Source organism: Galeopterus variegatus, unplaced genomic scaffold (assembly GCF_000696425.1).
Source record: "Galeopterus variegatus unplaced genomic scaffold, G_variegatus-3.0.2 Scaffold540, whole genome shotgun sequence".
Classification (NCBI taxonomy): domain Eukaryota; kingdom Metazoa; phylum Chordata; class Mammalia; order Dermoptera; family Cynocephalidae; genus Galeopterus; species Galeopterus variegatus.
In genome coordinates this window covers 74,555-100,522 of record NW_007726651.1, presented here as the reverse complement: position 1 = coordinate 100,522, position 25,968 = coordinate 74,555, and the positions used below count along the sequence as shown (strand labels likewise).

General features: G+C 43.5%; 1 protein-coding gene across 1 annotated transcript in view; it reads right to left on the bottom strand.

Annotated features, from left to right (window-relative positions):
• Positions 1-25,968, bottom strand: part of GRB10 (growth factor receptor-bound protein 10) — a 161,413-nt gene that overhangs the window by 111,839 nt on the left and 23,606 nt on the right. Inside the window, exon 2 of the mRNA XM_008569871.1 lies at positions 24,003-24,151. The gene's annotated coding sequence lies outside the window, so the exon portion shown is untranslated. The remainder of the gene's footprint in view (positions 1-24,002; positions 24,152-25,968) is intronic.

Below are 25,968 nucleotides of genomic sequence, written 5' to 3'. Positions count from 1 at the left end.
AAAACTTTGCATATCCCATTTTAAAAGAACAGCCTAAATCTTAAAAGTGCAGTGGGTCGTCCCCTACCTGGCCAGACCTCTGCCCCCACCACTCTAATTGGCTGCCTCCATCACTAAAGCAGGAAGCAGGACAGTTCAAAGCACACAATAAGCATTGTTACTTCTGTGTATGTTAAAAATCACATCGGTGACTCACTGACTGAATCATATATCTAATCCAAGCCACAGCTTTTAGGGAACAGCTAGAATTAGAAAGTTATTTGTATGTTGAATATTATAAGAAGAAATTTTTCTCCAGAAAACCCTGGAGATTTACCTAATTGCTCTAATAGCAGATTGCTCAAGATGGGAACCCACTGTAAATCATCCTGTTTTCTGAGAAATTCTGGAACTGTCATCTAATTTTCCAGGAACAGAGAATACATGCTGCCAAGTGTTGCTGTTACTCTTTATGAGAGTAGGTCAGTGCCTCCAAAAGCGACTGAAAAGCACGGAGCATTTCCTCAAAGGGTGACAGCATCACAGGGATTGCCCACGCTCGCTCGCTCACACCTCCTGGCTCCTGGGAGCAGCCCTGGGAGATAGCAGCAGCAATTACAGACACTAAGGGGACCTTTAAGTAAGGCACTGACTTGAGTCTGCACTTCTGCTTTTGTGCAGGTACCAGCAAGAGATCGAATATGCTAGTGGGAGGTGAAGAAAAATTAAGAGAGCCTTTGTGTTGTTACCCTTTCCTAGGCCATTATCTGGCCCTTGAAGTCTACCATGTACCCAGCTGACAATGACACTACTAAGTTCCTCTTCAGAGGGACTCCCCCTTCGGGATGTTGTCCTTTGAGGTCACAGATCTCACTCTTGGGACTGAGGCATGGGAGTGAAGGCAGGAGGCTGGGGTGAGGTGTGGAGTCTGGGCCCAGACAACTACAACTAAGTGGACACAAGAATCGTACCTGTGACCCAGGGGTGCAGCTCAGAGCTTTGGACAATGTGGCAAGGTAACCACAGCCACTCTGAGAACAAGAGAGTGACCGTGCACGGGGCAGAGGGGAACGCCTTCACAAGAGCTCACACACCAGACAGACCCGGGGGGCACCTCCAAGCTTCACAGTGTGGTAAGGCTTCAGTTCTCTTTTCTGGCTTGTGACCGATTATGGCTTTGTGTCAAGTCGGATGATTAGAATGAATGATATGCCTAAACTTCAGCCTTTCTTCATAGGTTTGCTTCACTTTGATACCAAAAAAAATTGTAAAGACTTCTCTTTGCAGCCATAATGCTGTAAGCAAGTTCCCATCACTGTAGCTAAAAAGAAACTTCACAGATGAAGGGAGAAAAGAAGCACCAGAACCTGATGCGGGGGGACACATGGAAGGACTTCAACACTCGGGACACCAGCTACAACGATGGAGGCGCAGACAGGGATGGCTCCAGCCAGCACTTCAGGAGATGGAAGCATTGATGGGGATGGCCAGACACACTGACCAAATCCACAGAAGCAAGGACCCAACCTGAAAACATCTCCCTCTGCACTGCTGAGTGACAGCTCAAAACAAAATCTGCTCTAGAAGATGAAGAAAACGTGTAAACAAAACTTTTCTCACAGCCCATGAAGAAGGGCAAGAGAAAAGGAAGAAACAGAAATGAACTTGTTCCCCCACAAAACCCCACCGGAGCTCTCAGGGGAGGGAGGAGCCAGGTGGTGAAAGGGATGCCATCTGTCACTGGCAGGTGACAGCCAGGACAAGGAGCCACTCGTTAGGAAACTACCCCCTTTTGTTCCCACTTCCTTGCCCTGTGAGCTCAAGTCTCCAGCAACACATACCAACATCCACGTTGTTCTGACTTGCCCGTGGGATCGTTAGGACCCAGAAGGTGAAAACACGGTGCCTGCTCCATCTCAAACATCTAATCCCAGGTATCAGCAAGCATGTTTGCATCACAATAAAACTTTTAGAAATGAATGCCACAGTCAGATGGAGATACGGCGACGATATCCTACAAAGCAAAGCAAGGAAGATGGAGGCAGAATGTGCCATGGGCTTCTGCATGTGGGACCTGTCAAAAGCCCCTGCTCCAGCGCTGCCTCAGCGACCTGCTAGTAAAGGAAGTGTTCCATGGCTGTCACCTATGTTTGCACCCCGGTCCTCGACAGGCACCATCTGGCTAGAATCGGACGTACATGCTCACCCACAACTGGTAGTATGGATGGTGCAAAAAGGAATCTGGACAGCCAGCTAAAGCCACTGGTTCCTTCTGCCTTCTTTGAATTACATTTACTGCACTGCAGCACCTGGAATAAAGACTGTGAGAAGCCATGTCAGAGACAAAATTCACTACTTCAATGAGTTCAAGTGTGGCGTGTCTCGATGGGCCACTATCGGACACCCTCGGCAGTCTGGTTAGGAAGCCTGCTCAGGGAGCACCAGCTTTCTTCCCATAGGACACTGCCACCAATTATGGAATCCTGCGAAGTCACCTGTGTGGTCACCAGAGTCCACGGAGCAGAGGACTCCTGTGGGGGTTGACGTCTATCAACCCACTAAATTAATTCTGATATTCTCAGCATCTCCCCCGAATTGCTTGACCCTATCTACCCATAACAACCCTGAAGACTTTATCACAGCTTTGGAAACACAGACTTAGCCAGAGTCCACGGCAGCCTTGTGGGGGCTGTGAACGTTGTTGCCGGGGCCTCTGAGTACCACATGTACAAATGCTGGTTCTACCAGCCACAGCCAACAACAAACCACAGTTCTCAGTGGACACCAACCTGACATAGTTACTCCAACCTTGCAAACCACAGTACCTGGCACTGCATAAAATTAGGAATATTAATTCTATTGATCAAAATAGCAAAAACATCAGGACAAGACCTGTTACAGGCTGAAATGTATCCTCTCAAAATTCGTAAATTGCAGCCCTAACCCCCTAGTACCTGAGAATGTGTCTGTATTTGGAGAGGTCTTTAAACAGGTAATTAAGTTAAAATGAGGTCACTAGATTGGGACCTAATCCAAAATGACTGATACCCTCATAAGAAGAGATTAGAACACAGACACACACAGAGGGGAAACCACGTGAAGACACAGCAGAAGATGGCCACCTACAAGCCAAGGGGAGAGCCTTCAGGAGAAACCACCCTGCCCACACCCTGACCTCGGACTTCCAGCCTCCGGACCTGTGACACAACACACTTCTGGTGTTTAAGGCTTCCAGCCTGTGGTACTTTGTATGGCAGCCCTTGTAAATTATATAGACCTAACATATAAAAACACAACTATATTATCACTATAGCTAAAAGAAGCATCTTAACTCTGCAAAATTTGCTGCCAACCACGTTTTCTGCAAGTGTTTCTCCAGAGTCCTTCAAATCACAAGTTAAAGAACAAAAGAACAACCCCAGGACAGGCCACTGGGACTAAAAGAAACTGGCTGAAGAACAACGGAGGAAGCTAACAAGATGCCGAGAATGCCTCCGTGACTCAACTTACCCATGCCTAACCCACTGGGAAAGGCTCGTGGCTGGTACCCACTCTCCAGCCTCTGCAAGACCAGCAGCCCTTGGCACTGTCCCTAGTCCCCTTGTCCCTGGGTTAGTGTCATGTGTCAACTGTCGGGCTCCAGTACCCAGCCTAGGTGCTACTGTGAAGGTACTCTGTAGATGTGGTTAACATCTATGATCACTGGACTTTAAGCAAAGGAGTACCTTTATAAGAGGCCTCATTCAATTCACTGAAGGCCTTAAGGTTAAAAACTGAAATTTCCTGGAGAAAAAGGAATTTAGCCGAAAGACTGCAGCAAACTCCTGCCTGAGTTTGCAGCCTGATGGCTTGACCTTCAGGCTTTCTGATTATTTAAAATAAATAAATAAATATTATACATATATAAAATATATATACACACCACACACATACATATATGTATAGGTTCTGTTTCACTGGACAAGCCATCACCCCAGCCCTGGAGGGTCCAACACCCCAAACCAATTGCTACAAGATCCCAGGACCACACATCGTACCTTGCAGGGCGAGCTGGGCGGCCTGTGCCTCCCATACACCTGCAAACACACAGTTGTGGTCTCATGGCTCTGCATCCAGCTGCACCTCCCACGCTCCCATTTGTCCTCCCTGTATCCAAGTCCTATCTCTAAACCCTCCTTCCACCTTCCATCCTCTACCCTAACCACAGCCTCCCTTTCCCAGGCCTGTTTTCCTTCACCCTAATCCCTGAGGGCCTGGGGGGAGGTGGGATTAATGTCCTCTTTGCCCCCCCTGCCCTTCTATGTCAGATAACAGCTCTTCACAGTCTCTTACAAGCCATCTCTCTTGACCATACCACCAGGCTGTCCTACGCCCCACACTGCCGTCATCTCCCTGGCTCCCTTTGAGCACGTTTGCCCTCTGGAGCTCTTATATGTGTTCTACATATAGAAATACATTGTTATGTACCCCCTGAAGTTTCAAGCTTAATGTGTGCTAAGAATGTTGAAAATATCATTTAAATATGCCAATTTTATTACCTGAACATCACCTTTGAAAGTATTTGCCAAATGAGATTGCATGTCAGCCAGGAAAATGTGCATCCCTAAGCCAAGTTGAGCAGTTTCCCTTGGAACAAGCAAACTACAGTTAGAAACAGTAAGAGGGTTGGATTAACTCTGTTTGTAATAAATGTATCAAACCCAAATAATGCATCAGACTCAATGGTAAAAGATAGAAAGCTTTTCTCCTAAAATCAGGAACAAGACAAGGACACCTGCTTTCACTACTTCTTTTCAACATAGTATTGGAAGTTCTAGCCAGAGCAATCAGACAAGAAAAAGAAAGGAAGAACTAAAAGTGTCTCTCTTCACAGACGATCTTATGAAACTATGTAGAAAAGACTGCACCCTAAAGATTATACACTAAAAAACTATTAGCACTCACAAATAAATTTACCAAAGGTACAGGAAATAAAATCAACACACAAAAACCAGTTGTGTTTATAAATTAAGAATATCTAGTGAACAATTAAGAAAACAATTCCATTTATAATAGTATCAAGAATAATAAAATATTCAGGAACCAGTTTAACCAAGGAGGAGAAAGACTTGTACACTGAAAACTAAAAGACTATGAGGAAGACATAAATAAATGAAATGATATCCTATGTTCATAGACAGGAAGACTTAATATTAAGATAAAATACTACCTAAAATGATCTACAAATTCAGTGCAATCCCTATCAAAATCCCACTGGCATTTTTTGCAGAAATAGAAAAAGCCATCTAAACTTCCTATGGAATCTCAAGGGACCTCAAATAGACAAAAACAAAACAAAACAAAACAAAACAAACAAACAAAAAAACTTTAAAAACAGCAAAATTGAAAGACTCACACTTCCTGATTTCAAAGCTTTCTACAAAGCTACAGTCATTAAAACAGGGTAATACTGGCATAAGGACAGACACAGACCAATGAAATAAAATAGAGAGCCCAGACATAAACACTGGCATTTTTGGTCAATGGATTTTCAACAAGGGTGCCAAGACCATTCACTGGGGAAAGGACAGTCTTTTCAACAAATGGTGCTGGGAAAACTGGAAATCATCATGCAAAAGAATGAAGTTAGATTCTAACCTTATATGGTAAACAAAATTTAACTCAACATGGTGGAAAGACCTAAATATAAAAGCTGAAACTATAAAACTATTAGAAGAAAACATACGCAAAAATCTTCATGACATTGGATTTGTCCGTAATTTCTAGAACATGACACCAATGGTGAAGAGAACAAAAGAAAAAAATAGATAAATTCAACTTCACCAAAATTAGTAACTTTTGTGAATAAAATAACACTATCACTTCACCAAAATTAACCTTTGTGCATAAAATGACACTATCAAAAGACTAGACTAAGAAGACAATCCACAGAATGGGACAAAATATTTGCAGATCATTTATCTGTGAGGGATTAATATACAGAATATATAAAGAACTCCTACAACTCAACACACATATAACCCAATTCAAAAATGGGCAAAGGACTTGAATAAACATTTCTCCGAAGAAGATATACAAATGTCCTATAAGCACATGAAAAGATGGTCATCATCACTAGTCATCAGGGAAATGCAAATCAAAACTACCATGAGACATTACTTCACACCACTTAGAATGGCTAATATAAAAACAAAAACAAAAACCTCAGAAAATAACAAGTGTCAGTAAGGATGTGGAGAAATTGGAACTCTTGTGCACTGCTGATGGGAATGCAAACTGGTACATCTGTAGTTAAAAATGATATGGTGATCTCTCAAAAAATTAACCGAAGTAACATATGATCCAGCAGTTACACTTCTAGACATAATAACCATAAAGTACTGAAAGGAGGGATGAGACACTTGTACACCCATGTTCACAGCCAAAAAGTGGAAGCAACCCAAGTGTCCATCAATGAATTAAAGGATAAACAAAATATAATATATACATACAATGGAATGTTATTTAGCCTTAAAAGGAATGAAATTCTGGTACATGCTACAACATGGATAAACCTTTAAAACATTGTTAAGTGAAATAAGCCATTCAAATAGCATATAATCCCATTTACATGAGGTACTTATTATTGTAAATATAAAAAGTAGAATAGAGATCACAAGGGACTAGGGGCAAGAGAGAAGTGTTTAACAGGTACACAGTTTCTCTTCGGGATGATGAAAAAGTTCTTGAAATAGCAGCAATAATTACACATCATTGTGAATGTATTTAATTACACTGACTTGCACACCAAAACATGGTAAAAATGGTAAATTTTATATTTTGTATAATTTACCCTAATTAAAAAAAAATTATTTAAAAACTCGCTATTCACTGAGCTTCCTTTAACAAAATTAACAACTTCTACTAAATTTTTAAATAAAACCATGAGATATAGTAGAATTTCTTAGGATGCCAAAGCTTGGAGACACATGAACCAGTGATTCCAAATAGCACCCCTGTACATTCAGACTGTTTTTTAAAATTAACACTGTCATGTCTACTGCTCATTCTTGTTCCATCACTTGAAACTTGTTTACAGTTTTTCCATTTTGATTTATCTTGACCAACAATGCACTTTACTAGTTCTGTAACTCTATGTAAACCAGGAGTCCGTGAGATGAAATGTAACCCATCCAGCAAGCCCTCCATAAAATTATCTTGCCATCCATACCTGACAAAAACTGAAAGTTCTATCATTACTGGAGCTCTTGTGAAGACTGAAAATTTGTACCACACCTGGACAAAAACCTCACTTCTAAATGTCCTACAGTTTTACAGATTGATGATCTGTTGTACTTCCTTAAAGAGTTCAGGTTCTAAATCATCAGCTGATTTATCAAAATAATGTGTTCTATATTCATAGATACTGAAGAACAGTTTTATAAGCTGTGTATTTATAAGCAGTTGTATATCTATAATGACAAAAATGACCAGTTTTTCTTTCTCATGACCAGTTGTAGAACGACTAAGAAATTATATCAGTAACTGTTGTCTTTTTTTCTTCCTTTGATTGAAGGGGCTTATTGACAAGTTCGGCTTGCTGTGTTGGTTTCACATGTCCTTTTAATACTGAAGGTTAGTTAAGACACCTCTGCAAGACAACCATCATAAATAATATTTTGAAGTCTGTCAGTTTTGAGTTTTGAACTTATGACATAAATTTAAATAATCTTCATTATACAGTCTGTACTTTTTTCTGTATTAGACCATCGTTCAGAAAAACGGTTCAGGCAAAGTCAAAAGTTTGCTGATTCTAAAATCAACATTTTCTTTAACAATGTCAATATTTACACTTCTGGACCCAGCCGCTGAACTTGAACATGCCTTTATTTTTTTGATTTTGTGTTTATTTTTATTTTTTCCATTTTAAGGGCAATTTGCAATCAAATTAAAATGATACAATTGTTGTAAACTTGAAAAACGTTGTGCCCAATAACATTTTTTCTTAAAAGTACATGGGGTGTTGGTGTTCCTCGCTGAAACGCTTGAGACTTTGGCAGGCTACAGATGACATTCTTAGGCTCTACACATCTCGGCTAACTGCAAATTATGTTTATGGTGGATTTAAACCATAGAGCATTCACCCGCCCATCCGGATGATGGTCAAACTGACATTGCCTACTAGAAAACTCAAATGCAGTACAGCAAGCAGACAGCCAGCTGACATCGTCTGACTGACCCATGCTCATGTTAGATAAATCTCGTGCGGCTTGACACATCTGCTCGGTGCGTGCCCCGAATCCATGTAATCCTCTCTAATATTGCCTCTTTGTAGTTGGCATCAGGGTTGCCATTTCCACTGGGAGGACCCCACTTGCTCAGTACCCCTGATGCCTCCAAGCTCACTTGGCTGTCCAGTGCATGAAGACACTGGTCCACTGTCCTTTCCGTTTCTATCCCTCTTCACTCCTCAACGCTCACCGTTCTTCTGGCTCAGGATCTGCAGCTGCTCCAGAACTGTTCCTGGCAAACACTGTAGCTCTCCTACCCATCTCTTTCTCTGACCTCCTCTTTCATAAAAAACACAGTTCATCTGCTTAAATACAACAAGCCACTTCCAGGACCCTTGCACCCAAGAACCTCATGAGGCTGGAGAGATGTCCCATTACTGTGCTAAATGGACCCTTTCTACATTTTATATAACCACAAATCCAAAGTATGTCTTTAATACTGCTGGGAAATTCTTCTATCTTTCCACAGGAAATCAATTTTGTACTCTCCAGAATGTCTGTTTCATACTTTCTCCTCTGTTGCCCTCGAATGCTGCCCCCACTGGCAGAACACTCGGATAATAACCGTGCACCAGACCCCTTCAGTGTGGATGCCTTCAACAGTGCTGGATCATCGCCCTGCTGTGTCATCTTCACAGCAACAACCAGCTCCTGACATCAATCTTATTTCACTTTTTAGATAGTTGCAAACTCCATCTTGCTCAAGAACTCAGTCTTGTTCCCTGCTATAACCAGAACAACATATACTCATATGGACTCAAGAAGAATTTGCTAACTAATAAGACTAAATAGTGTAATTGTTGATGGACAGGTTAAGTAATAAAATATAATTTGAAATTACAAAGAGAACTTTTAGAGTCTTAAAATAAATCACTGCAGCATTTAAAAAAAAAAAACTATGTTCCATAGAAGCCAGAAGATCCTGCTCTTTATGAAAAATATAATCGAGCAACATTCATGATATATTAAGATAATTATGTGTAGAATTGAAAACCGAATATTTGCATTTTAAAACATAATAAAAGGATAATAAGGAACTAATACTTTAAACATCAAACAAAACATAGAGAACAGATGAAGAAACATTCAAAACAGAAACAATTTACAACAGAAGATAGATGATGTAATAATATATGTCAACTGTCCAAGTCCCTCCTTTTCAGAATAGTATTCGAAAATATTCTAATGTAACAAAAAATCCAAGGCAAGTTGAAATAGAAAAGCTTTAAAAAGAGAGCTAGAAAAGGGACAGGGCGGAATGTGTGAAGATTTAAAAACCAGACACAAACGCAAACTGAAAGCCGGGGAGGCAATGATGGCAAAGTATTATTTAGGAAGAAAAATACTAATCCAAACTATAAAAGCAGAAGACCTTGATAAAACATAATTGGTAGCGAACGAAAACAGCAGTAGGTCTTTATCCTCCAAATAGACAAACATCAAAACACACAAATCTAAAATTGTAAGAATTGATGTTATACGGGTTGAATATCCCTTACATAAAATGCTTGGAACCAGAAGTATTTTGGAATTCAGATTGTTTTTGGTTTTTGGAATATGTGCAGAATATATACCGAATGAGCATGTCTAATCTGAAAATCCAAAATCTGAAATGCTACAATGAGCATTTCCTTTAAGCACCATGTGTGTGCTCAAAAAGTTTTGGGTTTTAGAGCATTTCAGATTTTTGATTTTCTGATTAGAGATGCTCAACCTGTACTTCAGTAAAAAGTTTACATTGAAAAAAACAAAAACTATAATACCCTCAAGGTGAAACAGAAAAACTGCTTATTGGAGACTTGGTTCATCACGTAGGGCAAAGGAAGGAATGCAAGTGGGATAAAGAGAACACATCAGTGCACAATGAGATATAATTAGTGGATATTTATGAAAAATTAGCATTTGCAAATATTTGCAAACGTGTGAAATTATTTTTTTTAAATGCTAAACCACAAAGAATAGCAGTGCATTTTTCAAAAATGCAAAGATCTCTGGAGCTAATGCAGCCCCAAGGAGAAACCTGCCACGGACCACCTCCTCCCTGCCACATGAGACTGCACATGGGACTCAGGATGTCCAAGTGCTGAGATAGAACCGAAGGTGACGTGCCACGGGGCTCTACACTATAGCCAAATACAACAAAACTAGAAATTGGTAACATGTGTTAAAAAAAAAAAAAAAAAGTCAGCCACTTAAAAAACTGAAAACTAGCTCTGGCCTAACTAACTGGTCCAAGGAGGAAATTGACATACAATAATAGTCCCTAGACAATTAGGACAATGTGTCAAGACAAATAAAATGAAACAAGATAAATATAGAGGAGGGAAACGAGTACCATGGCACTTGCATCTTTTATAAAAGAAAAAAGAAATTAAATGGACAGCATCGTAAAAATTTCCTTAAACCAGAAGGAAGGAGAGTCAAAAACAAATCAGAAAGCAAAACATAACAAAACCGATTAAAATCCAAGAAAGAAAATAAAACAAATTTCTTAAAAACATACCTGAGAAAAACAATTTTTTTTTAAAAAAAGGAAAGAAATATAATGATATTTTTTAAGCTTATAGTAATTTTATGGACATCGGTAAAGGCATAAGTCTGGAAACTTCAATGAGACTATAATTTTTATTAAAAATATTTACCAAAATCAGAACAAACTAAAGCAAAAATCCTTAAAATAGAAAATACTGAAGATGAAACTGATTAAAACCCAACCTCCACCTACCTCCCAATATAAAGAAAGGCACAGACTTAGATGTTTTGACTAATCAATTACTATAACTTGTAGAAGGAGAAAAAAAATGATTTCCAAGTACCTTTTTATAGCAGGCACCTGGCTAAGTGCTTTATATGTATCTGTCTATGTGTAAACACAAACACACACACACAGTATCCACTGTTATTATTCCCGCTGGTTATAGGAGGAAAACGAACAGCCTAGATGAAGGTCTCAGGACTACTAAGGGGACTTAATGGAGGTGCAAGAGCTCAGTCCAGAAGTCCATGTTCTTAACCTGAACCCCACAGTCCTGCAGTTTTCAAATTATGGCCCCTGGACAGACACACATCAGAGGCATCCCTTGCAAGCTTGTTAAAATGCAAATCCTGGAACACTGACCTATAAACCAGAAATTCTGGGGGTGTCCTACAGAATGTGTTTTCACAAGTCTGTAAGTGATTCTACTGCACATTCAAGTTTGAGAATCACACTAAGCTAGTCCCATCTCTTGGGCTGCACTTTAAATCAACAGGAGAGGTTTTAAAACTCCAGGTGCCTGGGTTGGAGAGATGAGATTGTTTTGAGCTCCTCACGTGTTTCCAAAGTTGAGAGCCACTGCTCTTGACTCTTTTCCTTAAATTATTGTTCCTTTTTAATGATGTTTGCAGGGGGGAAAGATTGGGAGAAAAATGCAGTAAAGCTCGAAAGAATCACATCTCACTTCCTGCGTGCTAGGAAGGGGGCACCTCCTATGACTATGCCTTTTGACATACAAAATACCATCAGTTACTCAAAATGTGATAACGAAACCCTGAGGGCTAGATCCCTAACCGGAAGCTGTAACTGATATGTTTTCTGCCTCTTAAATACCTGTTACTTTTTTTCTATGCAAATATAAAGAATCCCTTTTAGAACCCCAGTTTCAGCTTTTCTTCCACAATGAATTGGTGGAAGAGAGAAGGCACAGATTAAATAGCTATTTTAATTACCTGCAGCAAAAAATGACCTCATTGCTTCAAAGGGTGTGTTCTTAGGTAGAAGGCTGTATATTTGACCAGCCGTACAAGAATGACTTTTGATTTTCTATTCTCAGTATTTTGAGAAAGACTTGTTTAGCATATTCTATTCAAGCATCAATAGTCCCTTCCACCTAAGTAGTCTGGTCACCCTCCTGACAGAGAAGGGCAGATTTTCAAATTAACATGTGATTTCGAATCTGTCTTGACGGCTTTGAAATGCATGTGGAGGTCAGAGCATGCTGCGTTAAGCACAGTGCCACTTGATCATGGCCACTCTCTAGTGTGCCAGGGACAGACCCACCAACTGTGTGCACACAAAGGAGGGTAACCACCAAAAATACACACTGGGAGAACCCTCCTGCTGTTTTGCAAATCTTTCACTCATCCTCAGTTACTTACTCTCTTTCCCCACAACAGCACTGGGGGATTTTTTCTACTACCTTAAACCTCCTCGATCCTTACTTCCCAGTGCTGGCTCCTCTCCCTGCAGAAATCTAGAGTTCCCCCATCTTCCAGTTTCCAGTTTCCACAGGCTCCATGGGCCATTCCTGCCAGAGCTGACTCCTGCCCAAGTCTCCGCCTTCTGGTCACTCCACTGTCCATCCTTTACTCTCATCTCTGGGTCTAATCTCCTCCCCCACTCCTTGTTTCCCTTAGGCCTGGGGATATTTCTGTGCATCTCCCACATTACGAAGGAGGGAAGGAAGGAAGGGAGGAAAAGAAAGAGGGGGAAAGGTTCTCTTAACCATTTCCTCCTGTCTTTTGCAAACGCTGATAAAGCATACATCCTTCTGCAAACATCGATAAAGCATATTCTCAATCCACTGCCTCCAGCTCTTCAAATCAATACAGTCTCTCCAAAGCTCCAATCTCCCCAGCAATATTCTTTCCAAAGTTCTCCAAAGACCTTATGCACACGAGAATTCTCTCCACTGCTGTCTGGCTTCGCTGAAACTCTTCTTGATCCACACATGCTGATTGATTAACCGTGGATCCTCCCCATTGTATTATGTTCAGGATTAGATTGTACCTAGATTGAAAGGATTATAATGAGTAAATATAGGCTTGGTTTTTTGTTTTGTTTTTTTAAAAAGATGACCGGTAAGGGGATCTTAACCCTTGTCTTGGTGTTGTCAGCACCACGCTCAGCCAGTGAGCTAACCGGCCATCCCTATATGGGATCCGAACCCGGGGCCTTGGTGTTATCAGCACCGCACTCTCCCGAGTGAGCCACAGGCCGGCCCAATATAGGCTTGGTTTTACAACAGCTAGAAATTGTGCAGCAAGGGGCCGGCCCGGTGGCGCACTGGATAGTGCGCCGCTTGGGAAGCGCGGCGGCGCTCCCGCCCGAGGGTTCGGATCCCACATACAGACCGGTTCCCGCTCACTGGCTGAGCGAGGCACGGGAGCGACACCGAGGTTTGCAGTCCCGTTGCCGGTCCCCGGTCCGGTACGGGGGCAACACTGAGGGTTGCGATCCGTTGCCGGACACGGAAAAAAGACAAAAGACAAAAAAAAAAAAAAAAAAAAAAAAAAAAAAAAAAGAAATTGTGCAGCAAGGCAGTGAGCAATTCTATTATCTTTCAAACCTACTTGAAGCACTTCAAGTTTCCTTGGTGGTCTTTTCTCACTCTCATAGTCACCTGGCGGTGGATGCCACAAGGAGGAAGTGAGGCTGAGGAGGGATGCAGAATCAGCTCCCTGCCACAAGTGGCAGGTGTGGAACTGAACCTGGCCATGGCTTCAGAATCTTGCCTCTTGACGAGGAAACAGGAAGAGCAGAGCAGAAGTCTAGAGCAGGTTTCCAACAGTCCTTCCAAGTCCACAAAACAGAAAGGGCTTTACAGCGCAATAAGTTTGAGTTTTACTCAGAGCCAAACTTTTACTTTCTTCCGATACTTCTTGGCACCTCTAATCTACCAAGGCAGCTCTCTCAAGAGCAGAAGTCGGAGGAAGCACTTGTCAAACAGTTTTACCTTCTCTCCAACCCTGTGGGTTCTCTACTTCTCTCCTCTCCTGTTTCTCCCCATCACAGCTGAACCCATTGGGAGGCCTCTGCTTTAGTTCTGAAAGAAGCAGGGTGGGTGTCACCACCAGCACGGGAGCAGGGACAGAGAGCAGCAGGATCACCCTGGCTTCTCTGTTGAGAATCAGTTGTAGCTGGGCAAGGAGAGAAGCCGAGAATCCAGGGAGCAGAATCCTGTGTGCACGCCTCGGTGGATGCAGTTGAGGGAGACACTGTGGGTTCTGAATCTACTGGATAGGACATTTTTAAGAAAAATCAGAGTCAAGATCTTTGGCCTGAGCAAGGAGATGTAAGGCATTTCTGTGTCCCGCAATGGAAAAAGTGTGGAAGCAGCTGGGTGGGGTATATAACGGAGAGAAAACAGGACTAGTGAAATTTCTTCTGACCTCTGCAAGCTGCTATTAATAATACCAGGACCTCAGGGTGGGGAAGGAGGGATCTTCATGAACAATAGAACATATCACCCCTCCCATCCTTCATGGGGCCCTATGGATTCAGATTAATTAAGGAAACAATGAAGGAATTCAAGCAACACCAGCATTTCACTGTTGTGGCTAGGACAGAGGCTGTTGGACCCCAGAGTGCTCCGGGAAATGGAGAATGGCTGGGGCACAGTGATAGCCACTTTAACCACACAGATTAAGGACAAACAACCTGTTTAGACCGCATGAGACTCATGTATAAAATATCTCCCCCTTCACCACCAAAATGGGAAAAAGCTACAAGGGCATTTCTTTAAGAACCCTTCCTTTATAAAGAGATGCTCAGTTAAAACACACATTAAATAAAAACTCATTCTTTCTAAAAAGTTGGAATGGGTCTAGACTCTATAATCTAGATGATGCTAAAATTCTTCAAACTGCAAAGTTCCAGATATTTACAAGTATGTGAATCTATTTTATATAAAATTTTGATTACAAAATTCTTAAGTGATTATGAAACAAAATTTTAAGGTTTTGTTTCCAAAAAATAGATTTTCATCTACTCTGTCCACACTAACCCTAAATTTACCAGAGTCACTATAAATAACCACCAGCGGTTTTTCTTGTAAAGTTTGCAAAATCTTCAGGATCTGTCACTCACAAAGCAACATTTTTTTCCTTTATTGGTTTTAAAAACTGCAATAACTAAAAAAGTAATCATCTTCTGATGAAATCACCCACATCAGTCATGCACACTCGGGACCCTCAGTCATCAACTCATTTGTCTATGAAGTAATCCGTCAAAATAATCCTTGACAGTACAAAGAAAAGGGCACCTTTGAAATGTTACCCTCGCCTCCCCTCCATCCCATCTTAGGCCTAGAGCTCTGTTATTTCTGAAAGCATGAAATGCTTTAAATGTAGCTATTCAATCAGAGTTTGTACTTCTTATCATAAATCTCATCGCATGTTATTACATTCCTCCATCTTCCCTTAATTGAGACTGTAACTTAAAAAAAATTAATCCTTTCAACCTAGAATGGACTGTAACAGCCTGTGGATCCTGCTACTCCCTCGATAACTCTGTCGCCAGGCTGCTCCCACTCTTGGGAAGAAAAAAGGAAAGCCTATTTCTTGAAGACAGTTGGAATGTCTGGCCTTCAGATCATATACAGAAACACACACGAGCCCTCTGGCAGCTCTCCGTGGGGAAGCACCCTAAAATGAGCTCCCTTTGCTACCTTAGCAACCAAATTCCCTTGGGAGCTGCCAACACAGAAAGTTCTTTGCAAAATTTATCTTCTTTTTTTTACCATAAGTGTCACATAAGCTCTTTCTGAAGAGGTGAATTAGTTGCCAACACCGGATAAAGACCAAAGACAAAAAAACAAACAAAAAGAAGTTGCCTGCTGCACCCTTTCTTGTTTGCCACCTAAGCAGGTGCGCACAGGGAGCAGGTTTCTGTGGGTAGCCACTCTCCTCCCATGTGTCCATTTCAGGGCAATCCTGTTCAACAGAAGCCTCAATGATGACAACACATGTGGAGCCCGAGCTCTTGGGATGAGACATCTAGAAATGCTAGAATATGCTGTCCCACAACTCTAAATAACTAACAGCAGTCAAATATATAAGTATCATGTTTAGGCTTCCCACGCTCCAACATCTTGGAAGTCAAACAAGCCCGTGGGCGATGCTAGAACAGCTAGTTTTTACATCACAGAAGAGTTCCCGGTCTACGCTGGCCACTTTAACGGGAGGGCAAAGACAGCAGACAGCTTGGAGAATGAATTCCCCCAGGCTCCAGAATTAAGTATGCAGTGATCTCCACGGTCCCAGAATAACTCGCTGGTTAACTGAAGGATGGGCCCTCCTGGACTACAGTCTGGGTTGTCTGAAGGCAGCTCTCCCCAGAATCATCATCATCCACCTACAACATGAATGGAATCAATAAAATAAAGGTGGACTCTGATGATCCACGGGGATTTGGCCCCCAACACTGCAGAGGAGTCTCGGCAGGAATGAATGCAGGGGCGGATGCACATAGGTGTAGAGCCCGCTGACCTCCCTCTCTGTCTTGGTGCCTCGGCTTGCCTTGGACACTGTCTGCCTCACCACCCCTGCCCTGCTCTATCCCAGATTACTGGTAGTCCCACAGCCATGCCCCACAGCAGACGCCCAGGACCTCAGTAGGAGGAGATTGAATCTAGAAAGAAGGACAGGAGGAAGGACACCACATTCCTATAAGCCTGGAAGGAAGCAAAAATACAGATTAAGAAAGAAATACAGAAGCTGTACGTGAAACAGTGAAAACCTGGAAACAACCCACATGTTGATCAGCAGGGGGATGGATGAGCCAGTGGTGTGCAGCTGTACAATGGAATACTAGTCAGCAGTAAAAAGGAGCTGACTGTTGATAGGTGTTTCAACACACACTGAGAGAGGCCAGGCAACACACATTGATTCCCTGTATGCAACACTCTAGAAAATGGAAACAAATCCATAGTGAGAGAAAACAGATCAGGGAAAGGTGGGAGGGAGAGCTACAAAAGGGCACAAGGAAATTTTGGAGGGTGATGAATATTTTTGTTACCTTGACTGCTTGGTGATATCTTCACGTATGTCAAACACATCAAACTGCACATCTTGGTTTTAATGTGTGCTTCCGTTTAAAGACACCTTGCTTAAAATATAACATTGGGTTAACATTGAACCCATGGCCAAGAGCACTGTAACTCAAGCCTAAACAAAGCTCAACACATATTTTCTCCATGAGGCATATTACAGTCTTCCTGAGCTTAGGAACACTTGAGCAGTGCATTTGGGAGCCATTTTAAACAGCAAAAGCACAAAAAGGTGAAAAACGTGGCACCAAATAGACCACAAAAGGGACATGTGTTTACAGTCCGAGAGCCATGTCCAACCTCTGCCAGGAAACTGTGTGTTTCTTGCTGCTCAATGCATGCCCAGGAACGGTCACAAAAATGCAGCAGGTCTGGATGTGGGGTTACAAATACATGTTAGCAAGTAGGCAAATTCACAGTATGGGATCCTTAAACAGTGAGGACCAGTTATATTTAACTTCTTTTTGACTTGGTGTCCTCAACTCTAAAATGGAGAGGAGGGGATTGCTACATCTTGGGACTGTTGTTAAGATCAAGTAAGTTACCCCACAGAATCACCCAGAACAGAACCTAGCATGTATGAAATACATTTTAGCTGGCGTTTTACTGAGGTCATTCGTATTATGATTATCTGGTCTCTACACCCACAGCAGTCTGCACCTCCTCTTTTCACAGAGCACACACTATCTGCATCATTAGCTACTGTCCTGTAGACCACTCCCAACATCTGTGAACATGCCGAGGATGAAAAACATATTCTGTGACATCAGGAGCCTCACACAGAGGTTGTGCCTGAGCTGAGGCTGCTGGGTTTTGATTGCTCTAGCTTATTATAAACACCATACTAACCGCCTTTGGTTTGCAGTACACTGTCCAAATGTAACTTTGGCACTTTCACTGCCAAAAAAACATTGAGCTTCAAGATAATAATAATGCCCATTACCTTATCCCTAAATACTCAAATACCTAAAATTGCCAGAAATTTATCAATACTTAACTAATATTCCAATATGATTTCAGGTCACATGAGAAACTCTTGCTTTGTAGATATACTGGGAATCACCAAAATTAAGGTACCAAGATTTCCTGAGTAGCAATTAGATCTTTCCCAAATTCTAACAGAAATAATGGCAAGAAATTGCTGCTTTAGGTTTGAAATCTGCAGAACAATGGCAAAGTGATAGGCTAGCAACTTGAAAAACAACAGGAGACTCACAAGTTATTAGCCATTGAAAGACTACTGAGCCATAATTCTTTTAATTTAAGTAAGTGCTGGACTTTTAAAAGTTCTCCACTTCACTTTACAAGTATTTGGCTTCTAACTGTATTGATGGAATTCTGATAATTATTTCCATCTTGTGGCTGAAACTTGTTAAGGAGCCAAACGACAAATCTCCAACCCTCCTCCTAAAACTCAATAACTACAGGGGAATAAAAGCTTTCAAATAGGAAACTTCAAAAGCCAAAGTGGAGATTTTTAGTTCTAGCCAAGAAGGAGTAGCCTCATTCCTCCCAGGTCCTGCTAAAAACCCTGGACATGGCACAACAACCAGCAAAACCCCTAAAAATTGGAAAGAAGAAGGCAGACTGCAGGGCCTCGGGACTCAAGGAGGTACATGCAGTGAGTCACTGCGTTTCCTTATTGCCTCCCGTGTACCCCAGGCAGGGCACTGGAAGTCGCCCACCAGGAGCCACTGGCAAGCTCAGACAGAGGAGCTCCAAGAAAGCTTGTCCCCCCGGCCAAAGGGCCAGGGAAAGGGCAGCCTATCAGACCTACTCCAGCCAAACACCAACAAAAACACTTCACCCACCATTGTTTCAGGGAGCTGGGTGGGGAGCTAATTTTCCACCCCTCTCCTGGTCCCTGATGCACACATGCAGGCGGTAACATTCCAATCCCTGGCATGGTGTCTGCAGGCTGAGTGGGAGCTGATCTTCTGTCCCCAGTGACCCAATTCCCCTGCAGGGAAAAGCCAGTGGGAGCCAGCAGGGAGCTAAGTCTACCCCCCTGCCCCCAGCATCAATGAGGGGAACAAGGTATGGACAGGCAGGGCTGGCTGGCATATGCCACCATCATCCCACAACACATGAGAACCCTCCACCTCCACTGCCCCCACCTCTACCCAGTGTCAGCAGGGTCCATGTGGAGCTGAGTCTCCACCACCATCCCACAGCACACAAGGACCCTCCACCTCCACTGTCCCCACCATCACTGGTGTCAGTCGGGCCCACCAGGGAGCTGAAGACCCACCCCCACTCAGACCTACATGCTCCAGGTCAACAGAGAAACTGCCTGCTAAGAAGATTAAATAAAATCCAGACACTCACATTTTAATGTCCCCAAATGTCTAGGATACCACAGGACATCACCTTTCACATCAAGAACAAGGATAATAGCAACTTGAAAGAGAAAATACCATCAAAAGATGCCAACCCTGAGATGACACAGAGGTTGGAATTATCTGACAAGGACTGCCCAGAAGCTGTGGAACATGTGCTCCTGCAGAAATGTGAACACCCTTGAAACAGAGAAGGGATGAAGGGCTACATCTCTCAAGTTACTCACAAGCAGAATGAGAGATTATTTTTCTTCCTTCAATCTTAGTAACTTTCAGATAACTTGGATCAGTGGATAGTGTGCTAAGACCTCAGCACATCTGGAACCAACACAGCTAACAATGCAACCAGATACTTATTGAGCTCCTGCTACATGCGAGGTATCATGCCAGCTGATCAGGAACACCGAGATGAATGACCCATGATCCTTGCTCTCCAGGGCAATCCAGCAAGGGAGAGAGGCTTGCACAAAACCACCAGGTCCTGGGAGAGAGATGTATATCCAGACACAGGAAGCTCAAAGGTCCCCAAATAGATTTAACTCAAATTTTGTATTCTCCATAGGAGAACACAGACTCCACCAAGGGAACGTGAGAATGCTTACCTAGGGAGTGGACAAGAGAAACAGTTAATGTGGGAAATGAGGGACATAAGAGCAGAGAAGAATGAACAGGAGAATTAGGGGGTTTATTGTTTGAGAAGCCAGAGACAAGAGGATGTCAAGAAAGGAGGAGAGATGCATCATTAAAATATGTAAGGGTTTTGTGAAGATCAGAGCAGTCGTATGGTATAACTGTTGTGATATTCTGCCCTTGGAAAGAGAAAGGCAGAAGTTGCAACATCTTTAGATAGATTCTGAGCATGTTCTGAGCAAAAATGATCATCAGTGCAACTGGATAGAGAGCTGATTTCTACCCTTGGCAAAGCTCTGTCTTGCTAAGTCAGATGGGCACCTCTGCCTACATCTCAAGGGTCACTCTCCCATCATAAGTAAGGGCCAGTGGGAGCCACACCATCCCCGAGCTGGGAACATTTACCCGAAGCTGAGCCCTGCATGTTGGAGCTGCTGCTGTGGATACTGTGCTCAGGGATGGGACGCTCTGAACCCATCAACTTCTAAAAACTCTCCTATGAAAACAAAATAAGCAACCAAAACTGGGCATAGAGGATAGCTAAGCTGTGGTCCCCAAGGAGTCACAGACCTGATGGAAACTCTCAGGGGCCTCTTTGGGTCCATGAGTGGGAGAAGAGGCAATGGAATGATTAAGAACATTTGTGCCTCTCTCTCCTCACCATGACCCCAAACAAACAGAGCTAACAGCGGGAGAGTTGCTCTAATGCCCAGTGGACCCTCCACTGTGTGTCCCCTGTGGCTCTGTTCCTAAGGGTCTACAATTCCCACCATGGATTTGCCCACATCCAGGCCTGGGTGCCCTGGTCTGAGATACTGTGCAAACCAAAGCTGGTTCTGACAGTACATGGTTCCTCTCAGGCCCTTTCATTTGTTTTATAGCATCTTTCTAAAACCCAGGGGACTGGGCTTCAACTGTTAGGTCAAACAGAAAATGAGTTCTTATCTTTCTGCTAAAAACACACTCTGCACTTGCAGAGGCTGAGCCATCTTGTAGACAACAGTACCCCCAGAGTCTAAGATGGTGCCTGGTACTAAATGGGTGCTCACTAAGAATTTACAGAATGAATAAGAAAAAAGTTAGGAAAGCAAGAACTAATCCACTAGTGGTTTCAATCAAACACATTCTACAACATACTCAAGTTAGCTGAGTCCAGCTTCAGGCCAGATTTATTCTCTTTAACACTGGTGTTCATCACAGATGCTTGGGGAGTCCCACCCAGTACCCCAACAAGGTTGGCACAGCCTTGGAGAGGATGCACCTTCCAGTGTGTGGAGCCCACAGTCCACCCCCTGCTACCTCCATGTCCCCATCAGACCATGTTTTAGTAACTGTCTGGCCAATTAAGGGTACAGTGTGTAGCTGTGGGATAAATCAACACAAAGTGGCTTCTTAAATGTCCAATACTTTTGACCTTGAACTCATTGCAGTATGACAGATCTCTCAGTGGCCACAAGAAGAGACAAGAGCACTCATGTTCACTTACCAACCATCTCCCAGAGCCAGGGAGCTCCAGGCCCTGCAAGTTCACCTGATGGATGTGAGGGTGTCCACATGAAAGTCCCATGTCAAGATGCAACCAAAAAAGTCTTCAGCAGGTCACCCCTTGTTCAATACCCATCTAGGAACTTAAACTCATCAAATGAGGTGACATACAGCCACAAACCCAGCTCCCCACTCGCAGAAGACAGCTGACACCCACCACCCCACCATGCGTTCTACACTAGAGGACCCCACTTCTTAAGCTGCCATTGATTAACAGATTTTAATCCCCAAACAGGAAGATTAGCTATAAAACAAGGCTTCAATTCAGTGCTGTGAACATGTCAAGTGGTCCCTGATCAGGCTATTGGAGTTCACAGAGCTCCCTTGGAATGACATGGCGGGAGAGAAAGGATGAGAGGTAAAGGCTGGTCTGAGGACCCCGGAAGAGGGAGCGGGATGGGCAGGGATGGGTTTTTTTTTTTTATTTTTTGCCATTTTCAGATGTGTCTCTTCTGTACTGTAGAGGCTGGCCAGAAACAGAAATGCTCCCAAACCTCCAGGAATCTCAGCATCACTCACAATAAACCTGTGTCAGGGATAAAGAATTCGTGACTGCACAAAGGAGCAGATGGGTCCCCTCAAAGCCTTCCAACTCAATATTGCAGAGTTGCCTTCCTTCAGCACAAACACCTGTGTGACATTTCACAGACTACACTGTCCACAATGAGATGCCTTGTACTGTAGCCCCAGGTCTCCAACACTGAAAAGGTAGAAGCTACAAGAAGCCAGAAAATGACTATTTTCTTTAAAATTCATTCGGATATAGAGCCGCCTTGTTACCTTCCCTCCCCTAGGCTGTGAGAAAGAGAGTAAAGGGCCTCTGTTTTACAAAAAACGATCCATCCCAACAGCCCCATATGTTCCCCCAAGAGGGCGGTGGCAGCGTGGACAGGTCACAGTCCACGGGAAGCGGCTTCAGGGCGGGGTGGCCAGCACCAGCTCCTCCTCCTCCTCCCGGGTGAGACCAGGGCGGGGTGGGCAGCACCAACTCCTCCTCCTCGCTGCTGCAGGAGCTCGATCTGTGAAGGTACTCTGTTGCACAGGGAAAAACTCACCTGAATGCTGGATCCCTACAGCGAAGCAGAAAAACATCTCCAGGGGCTCTTTCTGAATTTAGAGTAGGATATTTATAATGTTATTCAGCATCTAACAGCCCATCCTTCCTCTGATGTTCATAAAACATTCATATGTTGAAGCCTTAACCTCAGTGTGACTGTATTTAGAGTTAGGGTCTGCACAAAGGTAATTAAGTTAAAATGAGGTCTTTTGGGTAGGCCTTAATTCAAAATGACTGGCATCCTTATAAGAAGAAGAAATTAGGACACAGACACACACAGAGGGATGACCGTGTGAGGACACAGCGAGAAGGTGGCCATCTACAAACCAAAGAGCAAAGCCTCAGGAGGCTTTTGGGTAGGCCTTAATTCAAAATGACTGGCATCCTTATAAGAAGAAGAAATTAGGACACACACACACACAGAGGGATGACCGTGTGAGGACACAGCGAGAAGGTGGCCATCTACAAACCAAAGAGCAAAGCCTCAGGAGGCACCAACCCCGCCTGCACCTCGGTCTCAGACTTCCAGCCTCTAGAACACTGAGAAATAAATGTCATGTTTAGCCACCAGTCTGTGGAACTTTGTCACGGCAGCCTGAGCTGACTAATACCCATTGCAACAGCCATCCTCCCCACCCTAGGGCAAAGGCCAGAGCTGGCCCAGCTGCTGGAAGGCTGTCTGGCCTCAGCCCTCTGCTTGCAGTCCTGGCTGCACCTCCAATTCATATCTCGGACCCGCCTCCAGTGCTGTAAGAACCCCACGCCCAGGGCCACCCAGGACCAAAGAGAAGGTCCATTCCCAGAAAGGGCCTTCCAGGCTGATGCGCTGAGGGGCAGGGTGCCAACACCTGCCCCAGACCTTCATTATTTACGCAGATCCCAATCTCAGCACTAAAGGTAGGGGCAGAGAGATACACCCCATGTTAGAAAAGGAGGCAGAGGTCAAGACCCTCTCCCGTTCCATCCTGGCCCACCTTCACAAACAGCAGCTAGCAACTCTTGAGGTTCACAGTGTGAAGGGGCCCAGAGCAGCCCAGGAGGCACCGTCACCCCCACCTTATGGAAGGGCTTGAGGACACCTACGAGGGCCAGGAGCCTGCCGACATGGGGCGGGGTCTGTAGAGCCTGGCTCAAGCTGGGACCAGGCTCTCCTGTCCCCGCCTGTCACAGCTCAGTGTTCTTGGGTAGAGCAGATCCTAGGAGGAGAAGAGGACAGAGAGAGAAACTCCCTTTGGGCACACTGTAACAAAGGATGGAGAGGTATGCTTCTGGTCAGTGACAAGCATGTATGAAACTCACCTTACTCAGTACTTAGCAGACAACTCTCCTGCAAAGAAAGGCACTATCTATTGGTGAAAACACACACACGACTCACCTGTCAGAAGCTGGCTCAGTGGCTCCGAATGACAAAGCAACCGCACTAGTGTCAGCGAGAGGACCCAGGTGAGGACTGGGCCACTGGTCACTGGGCCGCCACTCCCTGTAGCTGCCTCTTCCTGCTCAGCATTGTGGTCAGCTCCAAAGCTGGAAAGTCAAAGAGGCCATCACTGAACTCACATTGAACCTGTACAAACTTGAATGCATGCTCAGTGCCCACAACTAAGATTTTTTAAATAGACATAAAAATTTATTTTTCAAGGAGATCTATAAGACCTTCCCAAGAAAAAAAGCCAAGAAGGTAAGTCTACAAGAAGCAGGTTTCTAGTTGCCATGTTTACTAATGGCTGGGACAAATGCCTAAAGATACCAGAGGATGGCAGGGTAGACACCCAGGCTCCCAGCTCACTACATGTCTCCCCTGTCCCTAACCAAGTGGCCCCCAAGGCAGGCAGGGTAAGGAGTACACAGACCCCTGCCCTCCTGCAAGGTAAAGTTTACCTAGAATTCATGTTTGGAGCCCAGATCAAAGCACATGTGTACTTCTCAGGGTCCTCCCAGGGTACAACCCTCGACCCACCCCGCAGAAACCCGCCTCTGTCTCAGACCAGGAGCCACGACAATGCCCAGCATCACTACTGCGGAGACCCCGCTGGGCAGAGAACGACACGCAGGGCGTGGTGCACGTGTGTTCTAAGGGAGGGGTGCATGCCTGGCGTTCCAGTCCTGGCTTTGTGACCTACTTCGATTCACTTATTCATGTCCCATGTACTGAAAACCTGAGGTGAAGAAGAGGGTATCTTCTCTCAAAGCTTTTATGAGGATTAAGTGAGCTGATACATATAAAAAGACAGGATCCAACATATAGTAAATGTTAAACAAATACTAATTATCATTATCTATGCCATGACAAACAGTTCCCCTATTGTCAAATGTAAAACACACTAGTCACCTGCAAGCTGTAAAGCTTGCTGATATTTAGAGGGAATGTTGATCTTTTTGACCAAAGGGGGAGATACATAATACATGACCATTTGACTGTTCAAAGCTGAACATCACCTGTCTATGCAAAGGCATTTTATTAAGGGCACCTACTTTAACCCTCTCAAAGAGCTTGAAAGTTTGAAAAGTATCATGATGATTATGTAGACTGGAATATTTCTAAATTCTAGAAGCTATGTGGAACACAAGTTTAAAAAACTAGGTGCATGGTCAAACAATTACAAGGGTCTTTGAAAGGGCAATGGGCCTGAACACTGGGAAATGGACTGAAGGTCACCTTGACACCGGCTTACAGATCACTTCTGATCCTCACATCCTGAGCTGTTTCCCATCTTCAGAGAACCTAGACTTTTCCTGGATTCTAATTCCAATGGCCCAGACCAGTTCCCAGCGCCATTTTCAGGCATGTGCCTTCAAATTCAAAACACATGCTTGTGAGGTTTGTTTTTGTAATGGGCACAATAAATTAATCTGTAATTAAGGTCAAATGAAATATAGTTGTCCTGTCAAACTGATTACCACTGGAACCATTTTTGTCTGTTTTAAAAAATGTTGATATTGAACTTTACAATGGACAAAACAAAGACTACACAACTTTTGAACCTGATCAACTGAAAAGAGTTACTAAGACACAATAACTGTGCAATAACCTCAGTACCAAACAACAGCACACCACTCGGCGCTGTTCACAATAACCCCATCTAGCACCTACATCAAGCACCCTGCTGCCCCCAGGTGTAGAGCAGCATGCTTCCCGTGCTGACCTGATCGCCGGACGGGCACCATCAGAGTCCCAGTGGAACCCACTCACAGTCAGGAGAGTGCTGCTCAGGCATTTTGCAGTCAGACACGACATACACTCAAGTTCTTAAAGAATATACTAACCTGGGTGAAAATAAATAATTTCTTAACTTACTTCCAAAATATTTCAGAAACAAACGGCCTCTTGATTCCTGTTTAGT